The following is a 12,323-nucleotide window of genomic DNA, read 5'->3' as shown; positions in this document are numbered from 1 at the left end:
TACCCTGACTAAATTACACATTTTTGGATTGAATGTGTAAAAATTTTGAGACAAAATTAAAAAAAAATTCTCCTATCAGTCTTATGTGATTACTTATGGATCTATATTAACATACTTGGCTGTTACACTGGTGATATTTTTTGTAGCATATTGGAATCATAGAACCATACTGACTTGGGAAGAGCCATTGGCTTGAGTTGCAAGAGGACTTAAAGATCCTGTTGTCCCAACACCCCTGTCATGGGTAGGGATGCACGGGGGTGTACACGGCCCTGGAATCCAGCTATCTGGTGAGGGGCGAAGGCCAGGGCCCCTGCGCATCAGAAAGCAGCTCCCCTCGGCGCCTTGGCCTCGGGCTGAGCTGGGTGATAGCTTGGAGCAGCGCGGTGTGAGACGAATTAGGAGGCGACCACTTGCTGGGGGTAAACTGTCGGTTTATTACAGAAGGACCAACAAGGAGGGGAAACACCCAGCAAATGGCCCCGAGCAGGGGGCAGGAGAGGGTTTTAAGGGAAAAGGGGGGAAGAAGGCAGGGAAACCCGGCTAACCAATAGAAATACATATTTGGAGGTACAAAACATAAGTGATATACCAAAGTAACCAACTGTTATAAATCATAGGAGGGGCTCCGGGGCTACAGCCAACCATAACTCCCAGAGAAAAGAAAATTCTCGAAACCTGGGAGGAGAAAAGGAGTGATTGACTGAGCCCAAGGAGGAAACAACTTTCACTTTATAAGAGAAACAAGGGGAGGAGCAGTTTCATTTCCATAGCAACCTAACTGACAGGGTAGCAGCAGGAAGTCCTGGGAAAGGAAGAAACCATTTAATACAGAAAATAAGGGAGCAAATAACAAACTTAAGAACACACCACAGCATCTCCCCGTTTCTTATCAAATAAAAATAAAAATTTTAGACAGTTTATGCAACTCAAAAGGAAGGTGTCTGCGGCTTGTCTTGCTAATCTTTGTTTTCTTCGAGCTGGAGTTCGCTAGCCCACTTATGTTCTTGAGGCAGCTCAGTGGATCTTTCTTCATCTGAATCTCTTCCGGCTTCTGAGGAGAGGTCCTCCAGCTCGAAATGTTCCTCCAGAGGGAGTGCAGCATGATTGACAGTCGTTGAGGTGGCTTTAGCTAGTAGTCTTTTGATCAAACTACGGATCAGTACGATCAAAATGCAAAATACAATCAAGCTCAAAACTACTTTACAAACTGATTCTAACACCGAACTGGCCCACCCGCTAAGGCCCCAACCCTTGAATATGTCCCCCAGCCAGTCTGATGTCTCTTGCCTGACCTGATGGACGAGGTCTTGGAGTTTTTTGATGGAGTGTCTGGCGTCCTCGGCCCGAGAGGACAGGTTCAGACAGCAGAGGCCCTCAAACTCCTCACAGTGATGGTGATGGAGCAGCAGTAGAAAATCTATTGCTGCTCTGTTTTGGAGCGTTGCCTTCCTTGTAATTTCCTCGTCTTTAAGGAGGTCGTATAACGCGGCTGAAGTATAATTGGCTTGTTTAACCACCCAACACTCCAGGCGGCCCAATTCACCCAGAGATTTCGCCACCGATAACTATGGCAATGAAATGGTAAAGGCGACAGATTTAGAATGAGACCAATGGGTAACTTTATCATCACAATCTTCAGTGAGATCTTTAAGATCTCTTTTAGATCTGGCCAATTCGGATGTGATGTTATTCCTTTTCTAATTGATAATTTGGGTGATGTTGGGGGTAAACAGCGTCAGCCGGCCAAATGTGCACGGCCCTCCGATCAGACCAGAGGGGATGCTTGCCCACGCTCGATCACCACAAATCAAGAACACCCCCCTGGGAAGGGCGTAAGGGGTCCGCTTGGTAGAGGTGGGGCCGATGATTTTTAGAACAGCGCGGCACTACTGGCTCGCTTGATATTGCTTTTTTGTCTGCCGGACTACTTCACTGCCCTTATATATGGGGGCATAACTATATTCGAACTGAAAACAAATTGAGGAGTTGGCGGAACCGAGTAGGTGCAGCTCTGTGGGCTCGGAGGGCGCAGGACTCAGCCTAGCTACTCCGCTTCTCCAGGCATTATTGGGTTTAAAAGTGGGGAGGAAAGTTAGGCTCTGAGCTAAAACGGGGGAAAAGGTAGACTGGAAGGCAGAGGGGAACTTGCTTGTGGAGAAAGGGATTTTTACAAGGCAAGATGACATCGGGTCTTCTGCTGTGCTGGTGTTGAGGTATATACTGTTTTGTTTTAATGATTGGGCTGAGGCACGCTAGATGTTGATTTTTGGCTGGGGGATGACTCACGGCTCTGCAGGTGGCAGAAGGAATTAGCAGGTCATCAGTACGGTTAACAACAAATAAGTGTTGAGAGTTAGCGTTATCAATTTGAAGACTATTCGGGGAGATAAAATTGAAATGAAAGGAGAGTTGTAAAAGTATGCAGGATTTACAGATATGGGTTTTTTTCAAATAATTAATTTAAGTAAAACTCACGAGGGGTTATGGTTGGAGCTGGGGGGGAAAAGGAGGAAAGGTGGTATAAAAGATCAAGGGGTGGAGGAGAAGCTGGGGGAGAGGGTTTTTCAGTAACTGGAGTGAGATTTGGAGAGAATGAGGAAGATTGATGGGATAGTTTTTTCTGTTGACGCTAACATGTTTGCTGGACTTGTGGTACTGTTTTTTTCTTGATCTCTTGCTTCGGGACGAAAGGCTTGACTTACTTAGATGGTATTTACTTGGGACTCGAGGGAGTGGACACGCAGGTATATTTTCTTTTTTAAGTTACTAGGTTAAAGGGGCTCTTTGTCTGTTAGGTTTCTGGATTTTTTACAAGAACTGGTGGTTTGGTTTTAGGCTGCAGCTGCTGGTGACTGCCGAAATGTCGGACTATCGGAGGGTTTTGGTTGTCAAAAGAGCAATTCAGGAAGTTGAGTGTATATAATGCTTTTGATAGCTGGACTTGGGGGGTTTCTGCTTTCATCACTGGTCGTTGCCGGGATAGGACTTTCTTAAGGCTCTGGTGAGCTCTTTCTACTATGGCTTGGCTTGTCGGGGAATAGGGGATGCCGGTTTTATGCACTATTCTCTATTGCTGCAGAAAGTTTCGCAGCTCTTTGGAAGCATACGCAGGGTTGTTGTCTGTTTTTAAGGTTTTAGGGATGCTTAAGATAGCGAATGCTTGGAGCAGATGCCTCTGAACATCTGCTGCTTTTTCACTTGTGTGGGTAGAAGCATAGATTGCTCCGGAGAAAGTATCTACTGAGACGTGGACGTAACACAATCGGCTAAAAAATGGAATGTGCGTTACCTCTATCTGCTACAGTTCACAGCTTGCTAAACTTCGGGGATTAGCTCTCGAGGTTATGGTAGGCATTTGATCTTGTTGGCATTGGGGACATGTGGCTACTATTGCTTTGGCTTGCTTCTACGTCAGATTGAATTGACGAACTAGGCTAGGGGCATTTTGATGGAACAGTTGGTGGCTGATTTTAGCTTGACTGAACACATCTGGGAGGGGGGCTTTTGAAACAGCAGCTGCTGCTAAAGAGTTGGCGCGACGGTTACTTTCTGTAATGAACTTAGGTAGATCTGTGTGTGATTTCACATGCATGACATAGAATGGATGCTCGCGGTTAGAGATTAACTCGACGAGTTTATTTAGCAATTCAAATAATTTCTTATTAGTGATCTCTTGAAGAATAGCTGACTCAGCTCGAGACTACACTTGCGACATACGCAGAATTTGTGACCAAATTGAAAGGTTTAGGGAATTTCTGAAATGCTCTGACGACTGCGTCTAACTCAGCAACTTGTGGAGAGTTCTCTACAACAGCAACATCGGTCTCCCACTGCTGAGTCTGAGGATCTTTCTAAGTCATCACTGACTTGTGGGATGTTCTAGACACGTCAGTAAAAACTCTTACAGCATCTAGTGGCTTCTTGCTCTGAACTTTTTTCAACGAGAATTTAAACTTCGAATTGAATAATTTGTGGGCTGGCTGATTTACTGTGATGCGCTCAGTGTAGCTGTCGAGTGCAAACTGAAGGTATTCATTAGTTTGCAGCAGTTCTTCAAAGGTCTTTAGTTTAAATTGGCTCGATTCCAATTTAATTGGGATCTGTATGCATGAGAAATCACAGCCTGTAAGTTCCCTGATCCTCGATCTTGCTTTGAGAATCAGTTCTGCTATCAACTCCTGTGGCTGTGTCATTCTTTTGGACCTATGGTGGCTCAGAAAGACCCACTCTATAATTAAGAGCTTGTCTCCTGATCCTTGGTCCTTCAGACTAACATCCTATTGATGTATTATGCCAAAGGTGTGGCAATTTTCTTAGTATAATAAATTTGAAAGGCAGGCCAGATGGTATTGGTGGGCCTGCCTGGCCGAAATAGCCTTCTGTATTTTCTCCAGAGCTACCTGTGCCTCTGGGGTAAGAGTCTTAGGAGAACTAAGCTCCTCTCTCCCTTTCAACAAATCGAAAAGAGGGGCTAAATCTTCGGTTGAAATGCTCAATCAGGGTCTCACTCAATTTAAAGATCTACACAGTTGATGGGCATCTGCTAGGGTCTGGACTTTTGTCTGAATTGCTAATTTTTGCGGCACAATTGTCTGCTTTGTAATTTCGAGGTTCAGGTATTTCTAAGGTCACACTCGCTGAATTTTGTCCTGCTGGAGCTCGAACCCTGCAGCAGCTAACGCAATGGTTGTCAGGTCAAGCGCGTGGGCAAGCAGACCGTGGTCGGGCGCACACACAAGGATGTCGTCTATATAATGATGGACAATGACGGCATCCCCAAGGGCTGTACGAATGGGTGACAGCAGCGAAGCGACATACCACTGGCAGATCACAGGGCTGACCTTCAGGCCCTGCGGAAGCACCCGCCAATGGTAGCGCTTGGCTGGGGACTCACAGTTGATGGACGGAACTGTGAATGCAAATCGCGGGGCGTTCTCTGGGTGAAGGGGAATTTGGAAAAAGTAATCTTTTATATCAATTACAGCTAATTCTCAATCTTGGGGGAGCATTGCTGGGGAGGGCATCTCTGGCTGAAGGGAACTTATGTCAATTATTAATTTATTAATTTGGCGAAGGTCGGTCAGGAATTGCCACTTATCTTTATTAGGCTTTTTGATGACAAACACTGGGGAGTTCTAGGGTGACATGGTTTCTTCTAGGTGGCCTTTCAATAACTGCTCTTGAACGAGCTCGTTGAGTGCTTTTAGTTTTTGCTTGTTAAGTGGCCACTGCTTGACTTGTACTGGTTTATCTGAAAGCTAATTCAGTTTCTAGGTCTGGCACTCTTCAGTGGCCACTGCTCGAAAAACTTGGAGAGTCGTCGGGAGATGGATTTTGGCTCCTCACTGGGCTAAAAGGTCCCTTCCCCAGAGGGGCTCTCTGTAATCTAAAACGAACGGGCGTATAGAGGCTAATTGCCCGTCGGGCTCCTCACTAATTTCTTGTCCCCGCCCAATGAAAGTTGACATGTCAGGCGGGGCTTCTCCTTCCCTACCAACTGTGTCCAGGTCACGGTCGGAGGCGAGTCTTTCTCCGTCGGGCTCGAGCAATGGTTTTTATCTGGCACAGGAATGGCCTGAGCAATGACCTGTCTCTTAGGGAGGAAAAGTGGGGGTCTGACACAATACAGCTCTACCGCGAAGCGGTCCCGGTCGGTAGTTACCAGACTAGGGACTATGGATGTCTCGCGGTGTGTGCTTTGTGTCTCCGACAACGGTCCACCTGCATCGTCCCAGTTTCCTCCAGCGACCCGGGTGTTGCAAGTCGACAGACACTAGCTGCACATTACTGCTAGGGAGGTAAATGCTCCTAGTTAGCTGCAGCCTGTAAGGGGAAATAGAGGACATGGTGTTAAGTACATGTTTGGGCAGAATATCACAGGTAAAGTGTTTCGAATCTGATAGGTATGTCAAATCTGGCAAGGTGTGCGGCAGTTCTCCTTCGTTTCTTCTCTCCCTGGATGATGATAAACAGCTCGCCACATTTCTATCCACGCGCAGGGAGGGACTGCGCTCCAATCTTAGTTTTTTTTCTTTTGATTCTCCTCCTTTTTCCGCCTCTGCCTCCATTCTATGTAATCTTGCCGCATAGGGCACTGTGGCATCTAATGTCTCACTTTACTACAAAGATGACAGGGATGGGTTGCCGATGTTCTCTTGCCCGCCCCAGGTGTTGGAGGGCCAGCAACAGGGGCAGCTTCTGCCTCTATGCAGTCCTGCACGGGGCATTCAGTAAAAACTACAGAAGCCCTCTTAGGCCGTGATGACAGGGAGACTTGACGCACTACGACATCTATCATGGCCTCTACTGTAGGCCTAGGACTACGAGGGAGAGTCTTTATAGCTTTGCGGCACTCAGCGTTTGCATTGCTATATGCCATTCTCTGGAGCATCATTTCTCTATCATCATCTCTGAGCGCCTGTGCTTCTACATATCTGTAGAGGCGCTCCATAAATTCCATGTATGGTTTATGCTCTCTTTGCAAAACTTCATCATCTTGTCATTGGGAAGTAACTACTTCCAGCTTGAAGAAAGCTCGTTCAGCTGCTCGCGCTGTCTCTACTAGCTGGGAGGGGAATAAGGCTCTAGCTTGTTTTGCCCCTTCTGCCCACTGCTCTTCACTCAAAAGCTGATCTAGGGTAATTATCAAATTATCTGCATCATGGGACAGGGCTGGATTCTCCTAAAGACTCGGGAGGACTTCTGATATTTCTTTCTCTTATTCTCTCACCCAGACTCTGAATTCCATAGGCCTTATAAGGCTGGAGAAGAGTGCCCTCAGATCTGCCGGAACTAAATCTCTCTGGGAAAGGGTATTATGTAGCAAACCCCGGAATTATTCTGACCTTCGGGAGTAGTCTTTCTGTGCCTTACACAGTTCTTTAATCTGTGCCTCTGCTAAGGGCACTTACTGAGCTTGAAGAGTTCCCTCCCCGCCTAGGTGGTAGGTAATCTGGGCCGCTTCTAGCAAAGGCATTTGCTGTGGCTTGTGGCCAGGCACTGCCCCCCCCCCCCGAAGGCACTGCCCCCCGCCCCTCCGAAGACGCCCCATGGGAATCGGGGGGGAGGGTGTTGGAACCGAAACTGGAGGAGGTTGAGGCGGGGTTTGGCGATGACGTAAGGTGAGGGAGTGTGCAAGGCCACCCACCCCTCTCCCCCCCCGGGCAGCGTTCGGAGGCGAAGGGGAAAACGAAAGTGAAGCAGGGGAGGAGGGAACGGGAGGCTGAACCGGGGGAGGAGTTTGAGGGGGAGCTGAAGGTTTCTCGGAGTACGGAGGAGCGAGCGGGACGGGGGGAGGATATGAGGGAGGGGGGATTGGGCATGGGGTGTGTTCAGGGTAAAGGAAGGGGTTGCCGCTTGAGAGAAAAGGGGTAGTGGAAGAAGAAGAAGCTCTGTCGCCATCTTGGACGGTACTAAACCGAACAGACTTAGGGGTTACAACTGGGGACTTGGGAATTGGGGTAGAGGGTGAGGATGGAGGAGGAGCTTGGCCAGGGCTCCTCGAACGGGGAGGCTGAGCCGGTCGAGAGGGAGCAGGGGCAGGATGGAAGCCCTGCTTTTTGTCGGCCTTCAAAATCCCTCTAGAGGGCTCCTGCCTATGGGGATAGGGAGAGGGTTGGGGGGTAAGGGAAGCCGAACGGGGGGAACGGGGACGAGCAGGGCTTTTCTTCAGTTCCCCGGACGAGGAGAGTGTTGTGAGCACTCTGTTCGCCCAAAATGCCACAGTTGCTAATTTTGTCTCCCCAGAATCAACTGCTTGTTCCAATTTTGCCAAAACGGCAGTCCAAAGGTGTGGCTGTTTTGCAAGTTCTGGGGAAATTTCAGGGAACTTAGAAAAGATCCACTTAGTTAAGAATTTTAATTCTTGCTTGGGGGCCTTCTGGCCACCTCCAAGCAGTAAACCCTTAACAATATAATAAACCTCCTTCTGGGATTTTCCCAAACTAACACCCATATTGCCTTCCTAGTACAGGAACTGTCCTAGGAACGGGGGAAAATCCTTCTGATGGTACAACCCCCCGCCTGAAAACAACAGAAAGCCACTTTCCACCAGCCCCTGCTCCCCCTACTGTCCCCAAGTCTGGGGCTTCAGTAAAAGGAAAAAAATTCAAGGAAAGAGGGTGGGAGGGTGGGTCCCCAAGGCAGGGCATGCACCCCCAGGGAAATTTTAAAAAGGCAAGGGGGAAAGTCGGAAAGGTCCCCAAAGCAGGGCCCGACGTTACCCAATCTGGTGGTAGCAGCAAACGATGAATCAGGAGGGGTATTTTCGTCTCCGGAACCGTCCTCTCTGGGTGCGAGGATTCACGATCCACAGGGACTGCCGCTCCTACAACGGAGCTTGCCCCCCCCAAGGTAGTGCAGCATCCACTGGAAACTAAAAAGTCCACTTCCGAGGGGTCTGTTTTCTTCAGCCCCCACGTTGGTCCGCCGCACTGCGCGGGGGTGTACACGGCCCTGGAATCCGGCTATCTGGTGAGGGGCGAAGGCCAGGGCCGCTGCGCAGCTGAAGCCAGCCCCCCTCGGCATCTTGGCCTCGGGCTGAGCTGGGTGATAGCTCGGAGCAGCGCGGTGAGAGATGAATTAGGAGGCGACCACTTGCTGGGGGTAAACTGTCGGTTTATTACAGAAGAACCAACAAGGAGGGGAAACACCCAGCAAATGGTCCCGAGCAGGGGGCAGGAGAGGGTTTTAAGGGAAAAGGGGGAAAGAAGGCAGGGAAACCCGGCTAACCAATAGAAATACATATTTGGAGGTACAAAACATAAGTGATATACCAAAGTAACCAACTGTTATAAATCATAGGAGGGGCTCCGGGGCTACAGCCAACCATAACTCCCAGAGAAAAGAAAATTCTCGAAACCTGGGAGGAGAAAAGGAGTGATTGACTGAGCCCAAGGAGGAAACAACTTTCACTTTACAAGAGAAGCAAGGGGAGGAGCAGTTTCATTTCCATGGCAACCTAACTGACAGGGTAGCAGCAGGAAGTCCTGGGAAAGGAAGAAACCATTTAATACAGAAAATGGGGGAGCAAACTAACAAACTTAAGAACACACCACAGCAACTGATGAGCAGAATAAACTGCTGCAGAGGTGGCAAAACAAAGCATCTTGCTGGCAATTCTTTGCCAATTGTGAGCCTTTCCTAATCAGACCCAGAACACCATGATGAAACAATCATTCAGTAAAATCCTCAAATATCTGATTTGGTCCCAAAGGGAGGTAGGTATCACCAAATCAACAAGACAGAGTGGCTTAAGCAATAATGAGTCAAACTGGAGAAGGCAAACACAAAGAAACACATTGGGGTATTGAAGGTTCAGCAGACAATTTGGAAAGGCAGCTACTTAGTGTTAGGCTGACAGGGACTGTGACAAGTGAAATGTAAAATCTGTTTACAGATTTTACAAAAGACTGCTCTTAGACATCTCAAAATAGGGTGGTAGTTCAGGAGATTAAGACCAAAGACATTTTTCTGAGTTACTTCAGCAAGAACGATAAAAGTTCTTAGGTGTAGTAGACCCATTTTTCTACACGGCCAGAAGCTTTTCGTTGTCACACCAAACAAAGCTAAAGAAGTACCTCAAGTACTTAATAATTAAAGAAATACTACTAAGACTAGGGATTCCTTTTGGAATCTCATCAGAAAGGGATTCTCATTTCATAAACTATACCAAATTTATGTGAGACACTCCCAGTTAAATGGGACCTACTTTGCCCATGGAGGTCATTGGCCAGCAGCAAGGCTGAGAGACCAAATCAGAGTCTAAAAACAGAAATGAGTAAAAGTTGCCAGGAAAACTCACTGAAGCAGCCACCAGTGCTTCCCATTGCACTACTGAGGATCAGAATTCCAGTGGCTTCTAAAGAAGATATGAGCTCATAGGAAATGCTCTATGGAAGACAATGCCATATTACAATCCTTTCTAGAGAAAGCCATATGAGAGGAATGATAATTTAAGTCAGTTTCTACCATCTTTGTGAAAAGTGCTCTCAGTATTGCACAGGTTTCTGGTGTGATCATGACTGATTGCTTTGGATTCTCAAGTACATTCTCATCAACCTGGGGACTGTGTTTATGTCAGAAAGTACAGCAACAAGGCACTTAAAGAAAAGGGAAAGGAACCATTTCAAGTGTTCCTAAACACTCCTGCAGCAATAAAAGGTGATGGGATCAGTACATTAATACACCTTTCCTCAAGGAATGCCAGGCCCAACACACAAGGAACTGGGTGGGAAAATGTAGACAAGAATTTGAAGCCTCAATTTGTTAAAGCATGGAAATATAACTTCTTTATGTGGTGTAGAATGAGTTAGAAGAAATTCCATAAAAGGCGAGACAGGTCATGAAGGGGTAACTATGAAAATTCCTCACTCTCAGCCCACACTCACCAGCAGCACTCTTGCACGCTCTGTCAACCAGCACCAGCCACCAGGCCAAGGGGAGGCTCCCCAGCACAATTCACCCCATGCCCCCCACGGCAGCGTTCCTGGGGCTGCTGCACTGCAGAGCTGTAGGAGCACCCCCTGACTCTGGCAAAAATGGACCCCAATTTTGGGTTTAAGAGGTGACATTTTAATGGCCTTCACTTGAAGGAGAACAGAAGGGCAACAATTGTAAAACACATCAAGACCACTCAGGTGTAGGGTTTAACATCATTGCATGGAAACAGGTGAGGAACTTAAAGAATCCTCTCTGAGGAAGAAATGGGCATTCACAGCCACCTTTGAGTGGTGGCATTGTCTCTTCGTATCCTCCCTCCCTCAATTTCATAAACTTCCCAAAAAGAAGGTTATGGCCCTACTAGCAACACCTCTCCTGTGTCAGTTTTATGAATACATGGCAGGAAATTTAGGAAAAGGACTTGACAGCAAAGTCCCCATAAGTCTATGAAGGAATCAACATCTGTGTCACTCTAGTTAGGCTGGTTGAGACACACTAGATTTAAAAGTGCTAAGAAATGGACAGTATTTCCATAGGGACACTTAAACCCAATTTCTCTTAAAGACTCATGTAGCACCCTACCTCCAAAACTTCTCCATGTGTTTTACAAAAGTCTTGCAAAGATCAGGATATTCCTTGGCTCACTGTCAAGGTGGGGCCATGAATTACAAGCAGTCCTGAGAGCTGTTTCAGCTGACACCTTAGAGCAGCCCATGTGCACTCTTCTGTAACCCTCCAGAACAAGGTCATTTAGGGAGCGGTTTGTCCAAACTTCAATGCCTTTGACCATTTTGGCAAAGTTTTAACATAACAAGAAATGTCAGAAAACAGGCTTATGAATCAAAAAGAATTTCCATTTGCTGCAATCTTTTCTTCAAATGTGCACAACTTGACATGGGAGGTAGTGGGTTTCCACTCTCTACTGATAAATTTATTTCAGTGGACAAACTTAAGACTTGAGAAACAGAATTGACCACAAGTTCACTCCAAATATGATACAAGCAACAATGTGAGAAAAAATTAAATAAAGTTAGATTTCTTTATTGTCAAATTTAAACACGATCATCTTTCAACTTCTTAAACTTACTAAACTTCTTTGAACTAATCCTACACGTATAAGAAATATTCTACAGCTCAGTGCTAAAATAAATTACTGTTCAATACTAACTTAAATAATCCTAAAAACTAATCCTCTAATAAATAAAAAATCTAGGGTTGAAATAAAAATCCAGGGTTCGCAGATTTCACAAGGCTGAAGCAGTTGTCTGGTGCCGGTACTCCACTTACAGCTGGTCAAATTCAGAAATGCGGCTCTGAATATGGGCCAGCTTGTTGTGGAGGTACAGGCACCTGCTCTTCATTTCAGAGTAGCTGGGGCTACCCTGTGAAGGAGGAAGCAAAAGAAAATTAGGGCATGCAAACACTTCTGCAGAGTCTACACTCTGATGTCCTTTGCTTTAGAAAAGCCTTGAGGCAGGCTCAGCAGTTACCTTGGCCCTGCAGCTCTGGTGTCACACGTACCTGTTGTAACTGCTGATAATCTGCTAGGATTCGATGATGCAGTGCCTACAAGAGAAAAAAATGAGGAGTATTTCACCACCACTAAGAAATGCAGACGTTGGTAAAACACGAACTGTTTGCTCAGTCTGACTCTAGACATTTTCTTCCCTGTCAGCCACCACTCTCCTGGGAGATTTGCAAAAACAAATCTCCCTCTCCCAGCATCACCCAAGATCTGCAATTAAGACTCTCACCAGAAAACTGAAGGAGCCCATGCTCTATGACTCTGCTTGGGACACCTCTCCCCTTACTGCTCCTTCACAGACAGCTCAAAAAACGCAGTTTGAGGCAGGGTCTTGTAAAACTCAGACCCAACCCAA

Source organism: Zonotrichia albicollis, chromosome Z, assembly GCF_047830755.1.
Source record: "Zonotrichia albicollis isolate bZonAlb1 chromosome Z, bZonAlb1.hap1, whole genome shotgun sequence".
Taxonomy (NCBI): domain Eukaryota; kingdom Metazoa; phylum Chordata; class Aves; order Passeriformes; family Passerellidae; genus Zonotrichia; species Zonotrichia albicollis.
The sequence above is the reverse complement of the archived record's forward strand: the minus strand, read 5'-3'. Positions refer to the sequence as shown.